Source organism: Embiotoca jacksoni, unplaced genomic scaffold (genome assembly GCF_022577435.1).
Source record: "Embiotoca jacksoni isolate LCO1_2020_lvr unplaced genomic scaffold, fEmbJac1.0.p SCAF_78, whole genome shotgun sequence".
In the NCBI taxonomy this organism is placed as follows: Eukaryota; Metazoa; Chordata; class Actinopteri; family Embiotocidae; genus Embiotoca; species Embiotoca jacksoni.
The window spans coordinates 30,001-48,003 of NW_027185434.1; the positions used below are offsets into that span (position 1 = coordinate 30,001).

Sequence of the window (18,003 nt, forward strand, 5' to 3'; positions counted from 1 at the left end):
AACCTACTTTTTTATGACTTTTTGGAGTATGACCTTTTTCTGAACTGACATGCACCAAGTTACTTCTCACTGTGAGGCAACTCAACCAGTACACAATGAAAAAAAAAAAAAAAGTCTCTTTTGGACTTTTTTTTTTTTTACCTTTGGTTTGTGGCTTACCCTTACAGGGACTCGCCTTAGGAGGTCTCGCCCTCCGTGAACGTCGTGTGTTACCTCGGCGGGTAAACCGTGAACCTTGTGTGTTGTGTTACCTCGGCGGGTAATCCGTGAACCTCGTGTGTTGTGTTACCTCGGCGGGTAAACCGTGAACCTCGTGTGTTACCTCGGCGGGTAAACGTGAACCATGTGTGTTACCTCGGCGGGTAAACCGTGAACCATGTGTGTTGTATTACCTCAGCGGGGCTCGAACCCGTATCTTCATGAGGTCGTTTCCAGATGGGAGTCGGCGTCGTAGACCGTGGGACCATCTTCGGTGGCGGAGAATGAGTCGTGGCAGGAGAAAGTGTACCACGGAGTTCACTCAACAGGTAAAAGATTCTACTTCACTAAGGTTGATATTAATGGTTCAGATTCCACCTGTTGATGGTGATTCAACTTTTAGTGAAGTTGAAACGTTTGGAAAAATTGAAAAAGTTTTGCATCCACTACCCATTACAGGAAGATATTTAATATCACTGCAGACCTCTTTGAAAACACGTATATCTACTATCCAAAGAATGTCTGGCAATTTTGGTCGCATTTAAATGAATATTTGTGGACGGTGAAGTTATAGGTTGCAGTGAGCCAAAGATTTGTCACAATGCTGCCTAACTCCTGGGAAGATTGGTGGTGTGGTGGTTAGCACTGCTGCTTCTCAGCCAGAAGGTTTGGGGTTCAATCCCCACCTTTGTCATGTTTTACAAAAAAAAAGTCATTAGTAATTTCTGACTTTGAAAATGCCGGTTATTTTTTGAACAACATGCCGTAGCATGACTTTTGGGTCACTTTTTGGCCACGACGCCACGGGCACACCGATCGACAAAAACAAATTATTTTGATAACTTTTAATTCCAAACATGTTCAGAGTGCACACACTCAATTTCAAGTCGGTCCGACAAAATCTGTGGGAGAAGTTTGTTAAAGTACAACATGTGTGAATCGCCAAAAATGGTGACTAAATTCACCAAGGTTGTTATTAAAGTTTCAGATTCCACCTGTTGATGGTGATTCAACTTTTAGTGAAGTTGAAACGTTTGGAGAAATTGAAAAAGTTTTGCATCCCCTACGCATTACAGGAAGATATTTAATATCACTGCAGACCCCCTTGAAAACACGTATATCTACTATCCAAAGAATGTCTTTGGCAATTTTGGTCGCATTTGAATGAATATTTGTGGACGGTGAAGTTATAGGTTGCAGTGAGCCAAAGATTTGTCACAATGCTGCCTAACTCCTGGGAAGATTGGTGGTGTGGTGGTTAGCACTGCTGCTTCTCAGCCAGAAGGTTTGGGGTTCAATCCCCACCTTTGTCATGTTTTACAAAAAAAAAGTCATTAGTAATTTCTGACTTTGAAAATGCCGGTTATTTTTTGAACAACATGCCGTAGCATGACTTTTGGGTCACTTTTTGGCCACGACGCCACGGGCACACCGATCGACAAAAACAAATTATTTTGATAACTTTTAATTCCAAACATGTTCAGAGTGCACACACTCAATTTCAAGTCGGTCCGACAAAATCTGTGGGAGAAGTTTGTTAAAGTACAACATGTGTGAATCGCCAAAAATGGTGACTAAATTCACCAAGGTTGTTATTAAAGTTTCAGATTCCACCTGTTGATGGTGATTCAACTTTTAGTGAAGTTGAAACGTTTGGAGAAATTGAAAAAGTTTTACATCCCCTACGCATTACAGGAAGACATTTAATATCACTGTAGACCGCTTTGAAAACACGTATATCTACTATCCAAAGAATGTCTGGCAATTTTGGTCGCATTTGAATGAATATTTGTGGACTGTGGAGTAATAGGTTGCAGTTTTAATTCTTAATTATAATGTTTTTCTTCAAGTTAAGACAAAAAGAGTTTAAATAGTACTTTATACATGTATTCTAAATTGAAGAAAATTAAACGCAAAATGAAAGCACAAGAATGAAACAGCTTATTGCATGTTCTTGCTGGAATGTAATGTTTTACATTATGGACTACATGCATAAGTTAGTCATCTATAATATGGATGACAAACTTTACTTTTAGGTTATTAGTTTTGCAGGACCATGCATATTCCACATATAAGATTCCAGACAGGAATCGAACCCAGTACCTTCAGACTGAGAGACGACAACACTGACAGGTGCACCACTATGCTGGCTTCCATAAGTTGAATGGAAGTCATACTTATAGCATGTCGAGCAAAATATGACTTTTTTTTTCCATATGTTAGCCAACCTATTATAGTATGACTTTTTTATGACTTTTTGGAGTATGACCTTTTTCTGAACTGACATGCACCAAGTTACTTCTCACTGTGAGGCAACTCAACCAGTACACAATGAAAAAAAAAAAAAGTCTCTTTTGGACTTTTGTTTTTACCTTTGGTTTGTGGCTTACCCTTACAGGGACTCGCCTTAGGAGGTCTCGCCCTCCGTGAACCTCGTGTGTTACCTCGGCGGGTAATCCGTGAACCTCGTGTGTTGTGTTACCTCGGCGGGTAATCCGTGAACCTCGTGTGTTGTGTTACCTCGGCGGGTAAACCGTGAACCTCGTGTGTTACCTCGGCGGGTAAACCGTGAACCATGTGTGTTGTATTACCTCAGCGGGGCTCGAACCCGTATCTTCATGAGGTCGTTTCCAGATGGGAGTCGGCGTCGTAGACCGTGGGACCATCTTCGGTGGCGGAGAATGAGTCGTGGCAGGAGAAAGTGTACCACGGAGTTCACTCAACAGGTAAAAGATTCTACTTCACTAAGGTTGATATTAATGGTTCAGATTCCACCTGTTGATGGTGATTCAACTTTTAGTGAAGTTGAAACGTTTGGAAAAATTGAAAAAGTTTTGCATCCACTACCCATTACAGGAAGATATTTAATATCACTGCAGACCTCTTTGAAAACACGTATATCTACTATCCAAAGAATGTCTGGCAATTTTGGTCGCATTTAAATGAATATTTGTGGACGGTGAAGTTATAGGTTGCAGTGAGCCAAAGATTTGTCACAATGCTGCCTAACTCCTGGGAAGATTGGTGGTGTGGTGGTTAGCACTGCTGCTTCTCAGCCAGAAGGTTTGGGGTTCAATCCCCACCTTTGTCATGTTTTACAAAAAAAAAGTCATTAGTAATTTCTGACTTTGAAAATGCCGGTTATTTTTTGAACAACATGCCGTAGCATGACTTTTGGGTCACTTTTTGGCCACGACGCCACGGGCACACCGATCGACAAAAACAAATTATTTTGATAACTTTTAATTCCAAACATGTTCAGAGTGCACACACTCAATTTCAAGTCGGTCCGACAAAATCTGTGGGAGAAGTTTGTTAAAGTACAACATGTGTGAATCGCCAAAAATGGTGACTAAATTCACCAAGGTTGTTATTAAAGTTTCAGATTCCACCTGTTGATGGTGATTCAACTTTTAGTGAAGTTGAAACGTTTGGAGAAATTGAAAAAGTTTTGCATCCCCTACGCATTACAGGAAGATATTTAATATCACTGCAGACCCCCTTGAAAACACGTATATCTACTATCCAAAGAATGTCTTTGGCAATTTTGGTCGCATTTGAATGAATATTTGTGGACGGTGAAGTTATAGGTTGCAGTGAGCCAAAGATTTGTCACAATGCTGCCTAACTCCTGGGAAGATTGGTGGTGTGGTGGTTAGCACTGCTGCTTCTCAGCCAGAAGGTTTGAAGTTCAATCCCCACCTTTGTCATGTTTTACAAAAAAAAAGTCATTAGTAATTTCTGACTTTGAAAATGCCGGTTATTTTTTGAACAACATGCCATTGCATGACTTTTCGGTCACTTTTTGGCCACGACGCCACGGGCACACCGATCAACGAAAACAAATTATTTTGATAACTTTTAATTCCAAACATGTTCAGAGTGCACACACTCAATTTCAAGTCGGTCCGACAAAATCTGTGGGAGAAGTTTGTTAAAGTACAACATGTGTGAATCGCCAAAAATGGTGACTAAATTCACCAAGTTTGTTATTAAAGTTTCAGATTCCACCTGTTGATGGTGATTCAACTTTTAGTGAAGTTGAAACGTTTGGAGAAATTGAAAAAGTTTTGCATCCCCTACGCATTACAGGAAGACATTTAATATCACTGTAGACCTCTTTGAAAACACGTATATCTACTATCCAAAGAATGTCTGGCAATTTTGGTCACATTTGAATGAATATTTGTGGACCGTGGAGTAATAGGTTGCAGTTTTAATTCTTAATTATAATGTTTTTCTTCAAGTTAAGACAAAAAGAGTTTAAATAGTACTTTATACATGTATTCTAAATTGAAGAAAATGAAACGCAAAATGAAAGCACAAGAATGAAACAGCTTATTGCATGTTCTTGCTGGAATGTAATGTTTTACATTATGTACTACATGCATAAGTTAGTCATCTATAATATGGATGACAAACTTTACTTTTAGGTTATTAGTTTTGCAGGACCATGCATATTCCACATATAAGATTCCAGACAGGAATCGAACCCAGTACCTTCAGACTGAGAGACGACAACACTGACAGGTGCACCACTATGCTGGCTTCCATAAGTTGAATGGAAGTCATACTTATAGCATGTCGAGCAAAATATGACTTTTTTTTTCCATATTTTAGCCAACCTACTATAGTATGACTTTTTTATGACTTTTTGGAGTATGACCTTTTTCTGAACTGACATGCACCAAGTTACTTCTCACTGTGAGGCAACTCAACCAGTACACAATGAAAAAAAAAAAAAGTCTCTTTTGGACTTTTTTTTTTACCTTTGGTTTGTGGCTTACCCTTACAGGGACTCGCCTTAGGAGGTCTCGCCCTCCGTGAACCTCGTGTGTTACCTCGGCGGGTAATCCGTGAACCTCGTGTGTTGTGTTACCTCGGCGGGTAATCCGTGAACCTCGTGTGTTGTGTTACCTCGGCGGGTAAACCGTGAACCTCGTGTGTTACCTCGGCGGGTAAACGTGAACCTCGTGTGTTACCTCGGCGGGTAAACGTGAACCATGTGTGTTACCTCGGCGGGTAAACCGTGAACCATGTGTGTTGTATTACCTCAGCGGGGCTCGAACCCGTATCTTCATGAGGTCGTTTCCAGATGGGAGTCGGCGTCGTAGACCGTGGGACCATCTTCGGTGGCGGAGAATGAGTCGTGGCAGGAGAAAGTGTACCACGGAGTTCACTCAACAGGTAAAAGATTCTACTTCACTAAGGTTGATATTAATGGTTCAGATTCCACCTGTTGATGGTGATTCAACTTTTAGTGAAGTTGAAACGTTTGGAAAAATTGAAAAAGTTTTGCATCCACTACCCATTACAGGAAGATATTTAATATCACTGCAGACCTCTTTGAAAACACGTATATCTACTATCCAAAGAATGTCTGGCAATTTTGGTCGCATTTAAATGAATATTTGTGGACGGTGAAGTTATAGGTTGCAGTGAGCCAAAGATTTGTCACAATGCTGCCTAACTCCTGGGAAGATTGGTGGTGTGGTGGTTAGCACTGCTGCTTCTCAGCCAGAAGGTTTGGGGTTCAATCCCCACCTTTGTCATGTTTTACAAAAAAAAAGTCATTAGTAATTTCTGACTTTGAAAATGCCGGTTATTTTTTGAACAACATGCCGTAGCATGACTTTTGGGTCACTTTTTGGCCACGACGCCACGGGCACACCGATCGACAAAAACAAATTATTTTGATAACTTTTAATTCCAAACATGTTCAGAGTGCACACACTCAATTTCAAGTCGGTCCGACAAAATCTGTGGGAGAAGTTTGTTAAAGTACAACATGTGTGAATCGCCAAAAATGGTGACTAAATTCACCAAGGTTGTTATTAAAGTTTCAGATTCCACCTGTTGATGGTGATTCAACTTTTAGTGAAGTTGAAACGTTTGGAGAAATTGAAAAAGTTTTACATCCCCTACGCATTACAGGAAGACATTTAATATCACTGTAGACCGCTTTGAAAACACGTATATCTACTATCCAAAGAATGTCTGGCAATTTTGGTCGCATTTGAATGAATATTTGTGGACTGTGGAGTAATAGGTTGCAGTTTTAATTCTTAATTATAATGTTTTTCTTCAAGTTAAGACAAAAAGAGTTTAAATAGTACTTTATACATGTATTCTAAATTGAAGAAAATGAAACGCAAAATGAAAGCACAAGAATGAAACAGCTTATTGCATGCTCTTGCTGGAATGTAATGTTTTACATTATGGACTACATGCATAAGTTAGTCATCTATAATATGGATGACAAACTTTACTTTTAGGTTATTAGTTTTGCAGGACCATGCATATTCCACATATAAGATTCCAGACAGGAATCGAACCCAGTACCTTCAGACTGAGAGACGACAACACTGACAGGTGCACCACTATGCTGGCTTCCATAAGCTGAATGGAAGTCATACTTATAGCATGTCGAGCAAAATATGACTTTTTTTTTCCATATGTTAGCCAACCTATTATAGTATGACTTTTTTATGACTTTTTGGAGTATGACCTTTTTCTGAACTGACATGCACCAAGTTACTTCTCACTGTGAGGCAACTCAACCAGTACACAATGAAAAAAAAAAAAAGTCTCTTTTGGACTTTTGTTTTTACCTTTGGTTTGTGGCTTACCCTTACAGGGACTCGCCTTAGGAGGTCTCGCCCTCCGTGAACCTCGTGTGTTACCTCGGCGGGTAATCCGTGAACCTCGTGTGTTGTGTTACCTCGGCGGGTAAACCGTGAACCTCGTGTGTTACCTCGGCGGGTAAACGTGAACCATGTGTGTTACCTCGGCGGGTAAACCGTGAACCATGTGTGTTGTATTACCTCAGCGGGGCTCGAACCCGTATCTTCATGAGGTCGTTTCCAGATGGGAGTCGGCGTCGTAGACCGTGGGACCATCTTCGGTGGCGGAGAATGAGTCGTGGCAGGAGAAAGTGTACCACGGAGTTCACTCAACAGGTAAAAGATTCTACTTCACTAAGGTTGATATTAATGGTTCAGATTCCACCTGTTGATGGTGATTCAACTTTTAGTGAAGTTGAAACGTTTGGAAAAATTGAAAAAGTTTTGCATCCACTACCCATTACAGGAAGATATTTAATATCACTGCAGACCTCTTTGAAAACACGTATATCTACTATCCAAAGAATGTCTGGCAATTTTGGTCGCATTTAAATGAATATTTGTGGACGGTGAAGTTATAGGTTGCAGTGAGCCAAAGATTTGTCACAATGCTGCCTAACTCCTGGGAAGATTGGTGGTGTGGTGGTTAGCACTGCTGCTTCTCAGCCAGAAGGTTTGGGGTTCAATCCCCACCTTTGTCATGTTTTACAAAAAAAAAGTCATTAGTAATTTCTGACTTTGAAAATGCCGGTTATTTTTTGAACAACATGCCGTAGCATGACTTTTGGGTCACTTTTTGGCCACGACGCCACGGGCACACCGATCGACAAAAACAAATTATTTTGATAACTTTTAATTCCAAACATGTTCAGAGTGCACACACTCAATTTCAAGTCGGTCCGACAAAATCTGTGGGAGAAGTTTGTTAAAGTACAACATGTGTGAATCGCCAAAAATGGTGACTAAATTCACCAAGGTTGTTATTAAAGTTTCAGATTCCACCTGTTGATGGTTATTCAACTTTTAGTGAAGTTGAAACGTTTGGAGAAATTGAAAAAGTTTTGCATCCCCTACGCATTACAGGAAGATATTTAATATCACTGCAGACCCCCTTGAAAACACGTATATCTACTATCCAAAGAATGTCTTTGGCAATTTTGGTCGCATTTGAATGAATATTTGTGGACGGTGAAGTTATAGGTTGCAGTGAGCCAAAGATTTGTCACAATGCTGCCTAACTCCTGGGAAGATTGGTGGTGTGGTGGTTAGCACTGCTGCTTCTCAGCCAGAAGGTTTGAAGTTCAATCCCCACCTTTGTCATGTTTTACAAAAAAAAAGTCATTAGTAATTTCTGACTTTGAAAATGCCGGTTATTTTTTGAACAACATGCCATTGCATGACTTTTCGGTCACTTTTTGGCCACGACGCCACGGGCACACCGATCAACGAAAACAAATTATTTTGATAACTTTTAATTCCAAACATGTTCAGAGTGCACACACTCAATTTCAAGTCGGTCCGACAAAATCTGTGGGAGAAGTTTGTTAAAGTACAACATGTGTGAATCGCCAAAAATGGTGACTAAATTCACCAAGGTTGTTATTAAAGTTTCAGATTCCACCTGTTGATGGTGATTCAACTTTTAGTGAAGTTGAAACGTTTGGAGAAATTGAAAAAGTTTTGCATCCCCTACGCATTACAGGAAGACATTTAATATCACTGTAGACCTCTTTGAAAACACGTATATCTACTATCCAAAGAATGTCTGGCAATTTTGGTCACATTTGAATGAATATTTGTGGACCGTGGAGTAATAGGTTGCAGTTTTAATTCTTAATTATAATGTTTTTCTTCAAGTTAAGACAAAAAGAGTTTAAATAGTACTTTATACATGTATTCTAAATTGAAGAAAATGAAACGCAAAATGAAAGCACAAGAATGAAACAGCTTATTGCATGTTCTTGCTGGAATGTAATGTTTTACATTATGTACTACATGCATAAGTTAGTCATCTATAATATGGATGACAAACTTTACTTTTAGGTTATTAGTTTTGCAGGACCATGCATATTCCACATATAAGATTCCAGACAGGAATCGAACCCAGTACCTTCAGACTGAGAGACGACAACACTGACAGGTGCACCACTATGCTGGCTTCCATAAGTTGAATGGAAGTCATACTTATAGCATGTCGAGCAAAATATGACTTTTTTTTTCCATATTTTAGCCAACCTACTATAGTATGACTTTTTTATGACTTTTTGGAGTATGACCTTTTTCTGAACTGACATGCACCAAGTTACTTCTCACTGTGAGGCAACTCAACCAGTACACAATGAAAAAAAAAAAAAGTCTCTTTTGGACTTTTTTTTTTACCTTTGGTTTGTGGCTTACCCTTACAGGGACTCGCCTTAGGAGGTCTCGCCCTCCGTGAACCTCGTGTGTTACCTCGGCGGGTAATCCGTGAACCTCGTGTGTTGTGTTACCTCGGCGGGTAATCCGTGAACCTCGTGTGTTGTGTTACCTCGGCGGGTAAACCGTGAACCTCGTGTGTTACCTCGGCGGGTAAACGTGAACCTCGTGTGTTACCTCGGCGGGTAAACGTGAACCATGTGTGTTACCTCGGCGGGTAAACCGTGAACCATGTGTGTTGTATTACCTCAGCGGGGCTCGAACCCGTATCTTCATGAGGTCGTTTCCAGATGGGAGTCGGCGTCGTAGACCGTGGGACCATCTTCGGTGGCGGAGAATGAGTCGTGGCAGGAGAAAGTGTACCACGGAGTTCACTCAACAGGTAAAAGATTCTACTTCACTAAGGTTGATATTAATGGTTCAGATTCCACCTGTTGATGGTGATTCAACTTTTAGTGAAGTTGAAACGTTTGGAAAAATTGAAAAAGTTTTGCATCCACTACCCATTACAGGAAGATATTTAATATCACTGCAGACCTCTTTGAAAACACGTATATCTACTATCCAAAGAATGTCTGGCAATTTTGGTCGCATTTAAATGAATATTTGTGGACGGTGAAGTTATAGGTTGCAGTGAGCCAAAGATTTGTCACAATGCTGCCTAACTCCTGGGAAGATTGGTGGTGTGGTGGTTAGCACTGCTGCTTCTCAGCCAGAAGGTTTGAAGTTCAATCCCCACCTTTGTCATGTTTTACAAAAAAAAAGTCATTAGTAATTTCTGACTTTGAAAATGCCGGTTATTTTTTGAACAACATGCCATTGCATGACTTTTCGGTCACTTTTTGGCCACGACGCCACGGGCACACCGATCAACGAAAACAAATTATTTTGATAACTTTTAATTCCAAACATGTTCAGAGTGCACACACTCAATTTCAAGTCGGTCCGACAAAATCTGTGGGAGAAGTTTGTTAAAGTACAACATGTGTGAATCGCCAAAAATGGTGACTAAATTCACCAAGGTTGTTATTAAAGTTTCAGATTCCACCTGTTGATGGTGATTCAACTTTTAGTGAAGTTGAAACGTTTGGAGAAATTGAAAAAGTTTTGCATCCCCTACGCATTACAGGAAGACATTTAATATCACTGTAGACCTCTTTGAAAACACGTATATCTACTATCCAAAGAATGTCTGGCAATTTTGGTCACATTTGAATGAATATTTGTGGACCGTGGAGTAATAGGTTGCAGTTTTAATTCTTAATTATAATGTTTTTCTTCAAGTTAAGACAAAAAGAGTTTAAATAGTACTTTATACATGTATTCTAAATTGAAGAAAATGAAACGCAAAATGAAAGCACAAGAATGAAACAGCTTATTGCATGTTCTTGCTGGAATGTAATGTTTTACATTATGGACTACATGCATAAGTTAGTCATCTATAATATGGATGACAAACTTTACTTTTAGGTTATTAGTTTTGCAGGACCATGCATATTCCACATATAAGATTCCAGACAGGAATCGAACCCAGTACCTTCAGACTGAGAGACGACAACACTGACAGGTGCACCACTATGCTGGCTTCCATAAGCTGAATGGAAGTCATACTTATAGCATGTCGAGCAAAATATGACTTTTTTTTTCCATATGTTAGCCAACCTATTATAGTATGACTTTTTTATGACTTTTTGGAGTATGACCTTTTTCTGAACTGACATGCACCAAGTTACTTCTCACTGTGAGGCAACTCAACCAGTACACAATGAAAAAAAAAAAAAGTCTCTTTTGGACTTTTGTTTTTACCTTTGGTTTGTGGCTTACCCTTACAGGGACTCGCCTTAGGAGGTCTCGCCCTCCGTGAACCTCGTGTGTTACCTCGGCGGGTAATCCGTGAACCTCGTGTGTTGTGTTACCTCGGCGGGTAAACCGTGAACCTCGTGTGTTACCTCGGCGGGTAAACGTGAACCATGTGTGTTACCTCGGCGGGTAAACCGTGAACCATGTGTGTTGTATTACCTCAGCGGGGCTCGAACCCGTATCTTCATGAGGTCGTTTCCAGATGGGAGTCGGCGTCGTAGACCGTGGGACCATCTTCGGTGGCGGAGAATGAGTCGTGGCAGGAGAAAGTGTACCACGGAGTTCACTCAACAGGTAAAAGATTCTACTTCACTAAGGTTGATATTAATGGTTCAGATTCCACCTGTTGATGGTGATTCAACTTTTAGTGAAGTTGAAACGTTTGGAAAAATTGAAAAAGTTTTGCATCCACTACCCATTACAGGAAGATATTTAATATCACTGCAGACCTCTTTGAAAACACGTATATCTACTATCCAAAGAATGTCTGGCAATTTTGGTCGCATTTAAATGAATATTTGTGGACGGTGAAGTTATAGGTTGCAGTGAGCCAAAGATTTGTCACAATGCTGCCTAACTCCTGGGAAGATTGGTGGTGTGGTGGTTAGCACTGCTGCTTCTCAGCCAGAAGGTTTGGGGTTCAATCCCCACCTTTGTCATGTTTTACAAAAAAAAAGTCATTAGTAATTTCTGACTTTGAAAATGCCGGTTATTTTTTGAACAACATGCCGTAGCATGACTTTTGGGTCACTTTTTGGCCACGACGCCACGGGCACACCGATCGACAAAAACAAATTATTTTGATAACTTTTAATTCCAAACATGTTCAGAGTGCACACACTCAATTTCAAGTCGGTCCGACAAAATCTGTGGGAGAAGTTTGTTAAAGTACAACATGTGTGAATCGCCAAAAATGGTGACTAAATTCACCAAGGTTGTTATTAAAGTTTCAGATTCCACCTGTTGATGGTGATTCAACTTTTAGTGAAGTTGAAACGTTTGGAGAAATTGAAAAAGTTTTGCATCCCCTACGCATTACAGGAAGATATTTAATATCACTGCAGACCCCCTTGAAAACACGTATATCTACTATCCAAAGAATGTCTTTGGCAATTTTGGTCGCATTTGAATGAATATTTGTGGACGGTGAAGTTATAGGTTGCAGTGAGCCAAAGATTTGTCACAATGCTGCCTAACTCCTGGGAAGATTGGTGGTGTGGTGGTTAGCACTGCTGCTTCTCAGCCAGAAGGTTTGAAGTTCAATCCCCACCTTTGTCATGTTTTACAAAAAAAAAGTCATTAGTAATTTCTGACTTTGAAAATGCCGGTTATTTTTTGAACAACATGCCATTGCATGACTTTTCGGTCACTTTTTGGCCACGACGCCACGGGCACACCGATCAACGAAAACAAATTATTTTGATAACTTTTAATTCCAAACATGTTCAGAGTGCACACACTCAATTTCAAGTCGGTCCGACAAAATCTGTGGGAGAAGTTTGTTAAAGTACAACATGTGTGAATCGCCAAAAATGGTGACTAAATTCACCAAGGTTGTTATTAAAGTTTCAGATTCCACCTGTTGATGGTGATTCAACTTTTAGTGAAGTTGAAACGTTTGGAGAAATTGAAAAAGTTTTGCATCCCCTACGCATTACAGGAAGACATTTAATATCACTGTAGACCTCTTTGAAAACACGTATATCTACTATCCAAAGAATGTCTGGCAATTTTGGTCACATTTGAATGAATATTTGTGGACCGTGGAGTAATAGGTTGCAGTTTTAATTCTTAATTATAATGTTTTTCTTCAAGTTAAGACAAAAAGAGTTTAAATAGTACTTTATACATGTATTCTAAATTGAAGAAAATGAAACGCAAAATGAAAGCACAAGAATGAAACAGCTTATTGCATGTTCTTGCTGGAATGTAATGTTTTACATTATGGACTACATGCATAAGTTAGTCATCTATAATATGGATGACAAACTTTACTTTTGGGTTATTAGTTTTGCAGGACCATGCATATTCCACATATAAGATTCCAGACAGGAATCGAACCCAGTACCTTCAGACTGAGAGACGACAACACTGACAGGTGCACCACTATGCTGGCTTCCATAAGCTGAATGGAAGTCATACTTATAGCATGTCGAGCAAAATATGACTTTTTTTTTCCATATTTTAGCCAACCTATTATAGTATGACTTTTTTATGACTTTTTGGAGTATGACCTTTTTCTGAACTGACATGCACCAAGTTACTTCTCACTGTGAGGCAACTCAACCAGTACACAATGAAAAAAAAAAAAAAGTCTCTTTTGGACTTTTTTTTTTACCTTTGGTTTGTGGCTTACCCTTACAGGGACTCGCCTTAGGAGGTCTCGCCCTCCGTGAGTTACCTCGGCGGGTAATCCGTGAACCTCGTGTGTTGTGTTACCTCGGCGGGTAATCCGTGAACCTCGTGTGTTGTGTTACCTCGGCGGGTAAACCGTGAACCTCGTGTGTTACCTCGGCGGGTAAACGTGAACCATGTGTGTTACCTCGGCGGGTAAACCGTGAACCATGTGTGTTGTATTACCTCAGCGGGGCTCGAACCCGTATCTTCATGAGGTCGTTTCCAGATGGGAGTCGGCGTCGTAGACCGTGGGACCATCTTCGGTGGCGGAGAATGAGTCGTGGCAGGAGAAAGTGTACCACGGAGTTCACTCAACAGGTAAAAGATTCTACTTCACTAAGGTTGATATTAATGGTTCAGATTCCACCTGTTGATGGTGATTCAACTTTTAGTGAAGTTGAAACGTTTGGAAAAATTGAAAAAGTTTTGCATCCACTACCCATTACAGGAAGATATTTAATATCACTGCAGACCTCTTTGAAAACACGTATATCTACTATCCAAAGAATGTCTGGCAATTTTGGTCGCATTTAAATGAATATTTGTGGACGGTGAAGTTATAGGTTGCAGTGAGCCAAAGATTTGTCACAATGCTGCCTAACTCCTGGGAAGATTGGTGGTGTGGTGGTTAGCACTGCTGCTTCTCAGCCAGAAGGTTTGGGGTTCAATCCCCACCTTTGTCATGTTTTACAAAAAAAAAGTCATTAGTAATTTCTGACTTTGAAAATGCCGGTTATTTTTTGAACAACATGCCGTAGCATGACTTTTGGGTCACTTTTTGGCCACGACGCCACGGGCACACCGATCGACAAAAACAAATTATTTTGATAACTTTTAATTCCAAACATGTTCAGAGTGCACACACTCAATTTCAAGTCGGTCCGACAAAATCTGTGGGAGAAGTTTGTTAAAGTACAACATGTGTGAATCGCCAAAAATGGTGACTAAATTCACCAAGGTTGTTATTAAAGTTTCAGATTCCACCTGTTGATGGTGATTCAACTTTTAGTGAAGTTGAAACGTTTGGAGAAATTGAAAAAGTTTTGCATCCCCTACGCATTACAGGAAGATATTTAATATCACTGCAGACCCCCTTGAAAACACGTATATCTACTATCCAAAGAATGTCTTTGGCAATTTTGGTCGCATTTGAATGAATATTTGTGGACGGTGAAGTTATAGGTTGCAGTGAGCCAAAGATTTGTCACAATGCTGCCTAACTCCTGGGAAGATTGGTGGTGTGGTGGTTAGCACTGCTGCTTCTCAGCCAGAAGGTTTGAAGTTCAATCCCCACCTTTGTCATGTTTTACAAAAAAAAAGTCATTAGTAATTTCTGACTTTGAAAATGCCGGTTATTTTTTGAACAACATGCCATTGCATGACTTTTCGGTCACTTTTTGGCCACGACGCCACGGGCACACCGATCAACGAAAACAAATTATTTTGATAACTTTTAATTCCAAACATGTTCAGAGTGCACACACTCAATTTCAAGTCGGTCCGACAAAATCTGTGGGAGAAGTTTGTTAAAGTACAACATGTGTGAATCGCCAAAAATGGTGACTAAATTCACCAAGGTTGTTATTAAAGTTTCAGATTCCACCTGTTGATGGTGATTCAACTTTTAGTGAAGTTGAAACGTTTGGAGAAATTGAAAAAGTTTTGCATCCCCTACGCATTACAGGAAGACATTTAATATCACTGTAGACCTCTTTGAAAACACGTATATCTACTATCCAAAGAATGTCTGGCAATTTTGGTCACATTTGAATGAATATTTGTGGACCGTGGAGTAATAGGTTGCAGTTTTAATTCTTAATTATAATGTTTTTCTTCAAGTTAAGACAAAAAGAGTTTAAATAGTACTTTATACATGTATTCTAAATTGAAGAAAATGAAACGCAAAATGAAAGCACAAGAATGAAACAGCTTATTGCATGTTCTTGCTGGAATGTAATGTTTTACATTATGTACTACATGCATAAGTTAGTCATCTATAATATGGATGACAAACTTTACTTTTAGGTTATTAGTTTTGCAGGACCATGCATATTCCACATATAAGATTCCAGACAGGAATCGAACCCAGTACCTTCAGACTGAGAGACGACAACACTGACAGGTGCACCACTATGCTGGCTTCCATAAGTTGAATGGAAGTCATACTTATAGCATGTCGAGCAAAATATGACTTTTTTTTTCCATATTTTAGCCAACCTACTATAGTATGACTTTTTTATGACTTTTTGGAGTATGACCTTTTTCTGAACTGACATGCACCAAGTTACTTCTCACTGTGAGGCAACTCAACCAGTACACAATGAAAAAAAAAAAAAGTCTCTTTTGGACTTTTTTTTTTACCTTTGGTTTGTGGCTTACCCTTACAGGGACTCGCCTTAGGAGGTCTCGCCCTCCGTGAACCTCGTGTGTTACCTCGGCGGGTAATCCGTGAACCTCGTGTGTTGTGTTACCTCGGCGGGTAATCCGTGAACCTCGTGTGTTGTGTTACCTCGGCGGGTAAACCGTGAACCTCGTGTGTTGTGTTACCTCGGCGGGTAAACCGTGAACCTCGTGTGTTACCTCGGCGGGTAAACGTGAACCTCGTGTGTTACCTCGGCGGGTAAACGTGAACCATGTGTGTTACCTCGGCGGGTAAACCGTGAACCATGTGTGTTGTATTACCTCAGCGGGGCTCGAACCCGTATCTTCATGAGGTCGTTTCCAGATGGGAGTCGGCGTCGTAGACCGTGGGACCATCTTCGGTGGCGGAGAATGAGTCGTGGCAGGAGAAAGTGTACCACGGAGTTCACTCAACAGGTAAAAGATTCTACTTCACTAAGGTTGATATTAATGGTTCAGATTCCACCTGTTGATGGTGATTCAACTTTTAGTGAAGTTGAAACGTTTGGAAAAATTGAAAAAGTTTTGCATCCACTACCCATTACAGGAAGATATTTAATATCACTGCAGACCTCTTTGAAAACACGTATATCTACTATCCAAAGAATGTCTGGCAATTTTGGTCGCATTTAAATGAATATTTGTGGACGGTGAAGTTATAGGTTGCAGTGAGCCAAAGATGTGTCACAATGCTGCCTAACTCCTGGGAAGATTGGTGGTGTGGTGGTTAGCACTGCTGCTTCTCAGCCGGAAGGTTTGGGGTTCAATCCCCACCTTTGTCATGTTTTACAAAAAAAAAGTCATTAGTAATTTCTGACTTTGAAAATGCCGGTTATTTTTTGAACAACATGCCGTAGCATGACTTTTCGGTCACTTTTTGGCCACGACGCCACGGGCACACCGATCGACAAAAACAAATTATTTTGATAACTTTTAATTCCAAACATGTTCAGAGTGCACACACTCAATTTCAAGTCGGTCCGACAAAATCTGTGGGAGAAGTTTGTTAAAGTACAACATGTGTGAATCGCCAAAAATGGTGACTAAATTCACCAAGGTTGTTATTAAAGTTTCAGATTCCACCTGTTGATGGTGATTCAACTTTTAGTGAAGTTGAAACGTTTGGAGAAATTGAAAAAGTTTTACATCCCCTACGCATTACAGGAAGACATTTAATATCACTGTAGACCGCTTTGAAAACACGTATATCTACTATCCAAAGAATGTCTGGCAATTTTGGTCGCATTTGAATGAATATTTGTGGACTGTGGAGTAATAGGTTGCAGTTTTAATTCTTAATTATAATGTTTTTCTTCAAGTTAAGACAAAAAGAGTTTAAATAGTACTTTATACATGTATTCTAAATTGAAGAAAATGAAACGCAAAATGAAAGCACAAGAATGAAACAGCTTATTGCATGTTCTTGCTGGAATGTAATGTTTTACATTATGGACTACATGCATAAGTTAGTCATCTATAATATGGATGACAAACTTTACTTTTAGGTTATTAGTTTTGCAGGACCATGCATATTCCACATATAAGATTCCAGACAGGAATCGAACCCAGTACCTTCAGACTGAGAGACGACAACACTGACAGGTGCACCACTATGCTGGCTTCCATAAGTTGAATGGAAGTCATACTTATAGCATGTCGAGCAAAATATGACTTTTTTTTTCCATATGTTAGCCAACCTATTATAGTATGACTTTTTTATGACTTTTTGGAGTATGACCTTTTTCTGAACTGACATGCACCAAGTTACTTCTCACTGTGAGGCAACTCAACCAGTACACAATGAAAAAAAAAAAAAGTCTCTTTTGGACTTTTTTTTTTTACCTTTGGTTTGTGGCTTACCCTTACAGGGACTCGCCTTAGGAGGTCTCGCCCTCCGTGAGTTACCTCGGCGGGTAATCCGTGAACCTCGTGTGTTGTGTTACCTCGGCGGGTAATCCGTGAACCTCGTGTGTTGTGTTACCTCGGCGGGTAAACCGTGAACCTCGTGTGTTACCTCGGCGGGTAAACGTGAACCTCGTGTGTTACCTCGGCGGGTAAACCGTGAACCATGTGTGTTGTATTACCTCGGCGGGGCTCGAACCCGTATCTT

General features: G+C 40.1%; 1 long non-coding RNA gene across 1 annotated transcript in view; it reads left to right on the forward strand.

Annotated features, from left to right (window-relative positions):
- The window catches only part of LOC138215632 (uncharacterized), a 17,719-nt gene extending 1,356 nt beyond the window's left edge, over window positions 1-16,363 (forward strand). The window contains exons 2-9 of the long non-coding RNA XR_011179747.1: window positions 398-527; window positions 2,795-2,924; window positions 5,256-5,385; window positions 7,028-7,157; window positions 9,489-9,618; window positions 11,261-11,390; window positions 13,682-13,811; window positions 16,181-16,363. This is a non-coding gene — a long non-coding RNA (uncharacterized lncRNA). The remainder of the gene's footprint in view (window positions 1-397; window positions 528-2,794; window positions 2,925-5,255; window positions 5,386-7,027; window positions 7,158-9,488; window positions 9,619-11,260; window positions 11,391-13,681; window positions 13,812-16,180) is intronic.
- The last annotated feature ends 1,640 nt before the right edge of the window (window positions 16,364-18,003 follow it).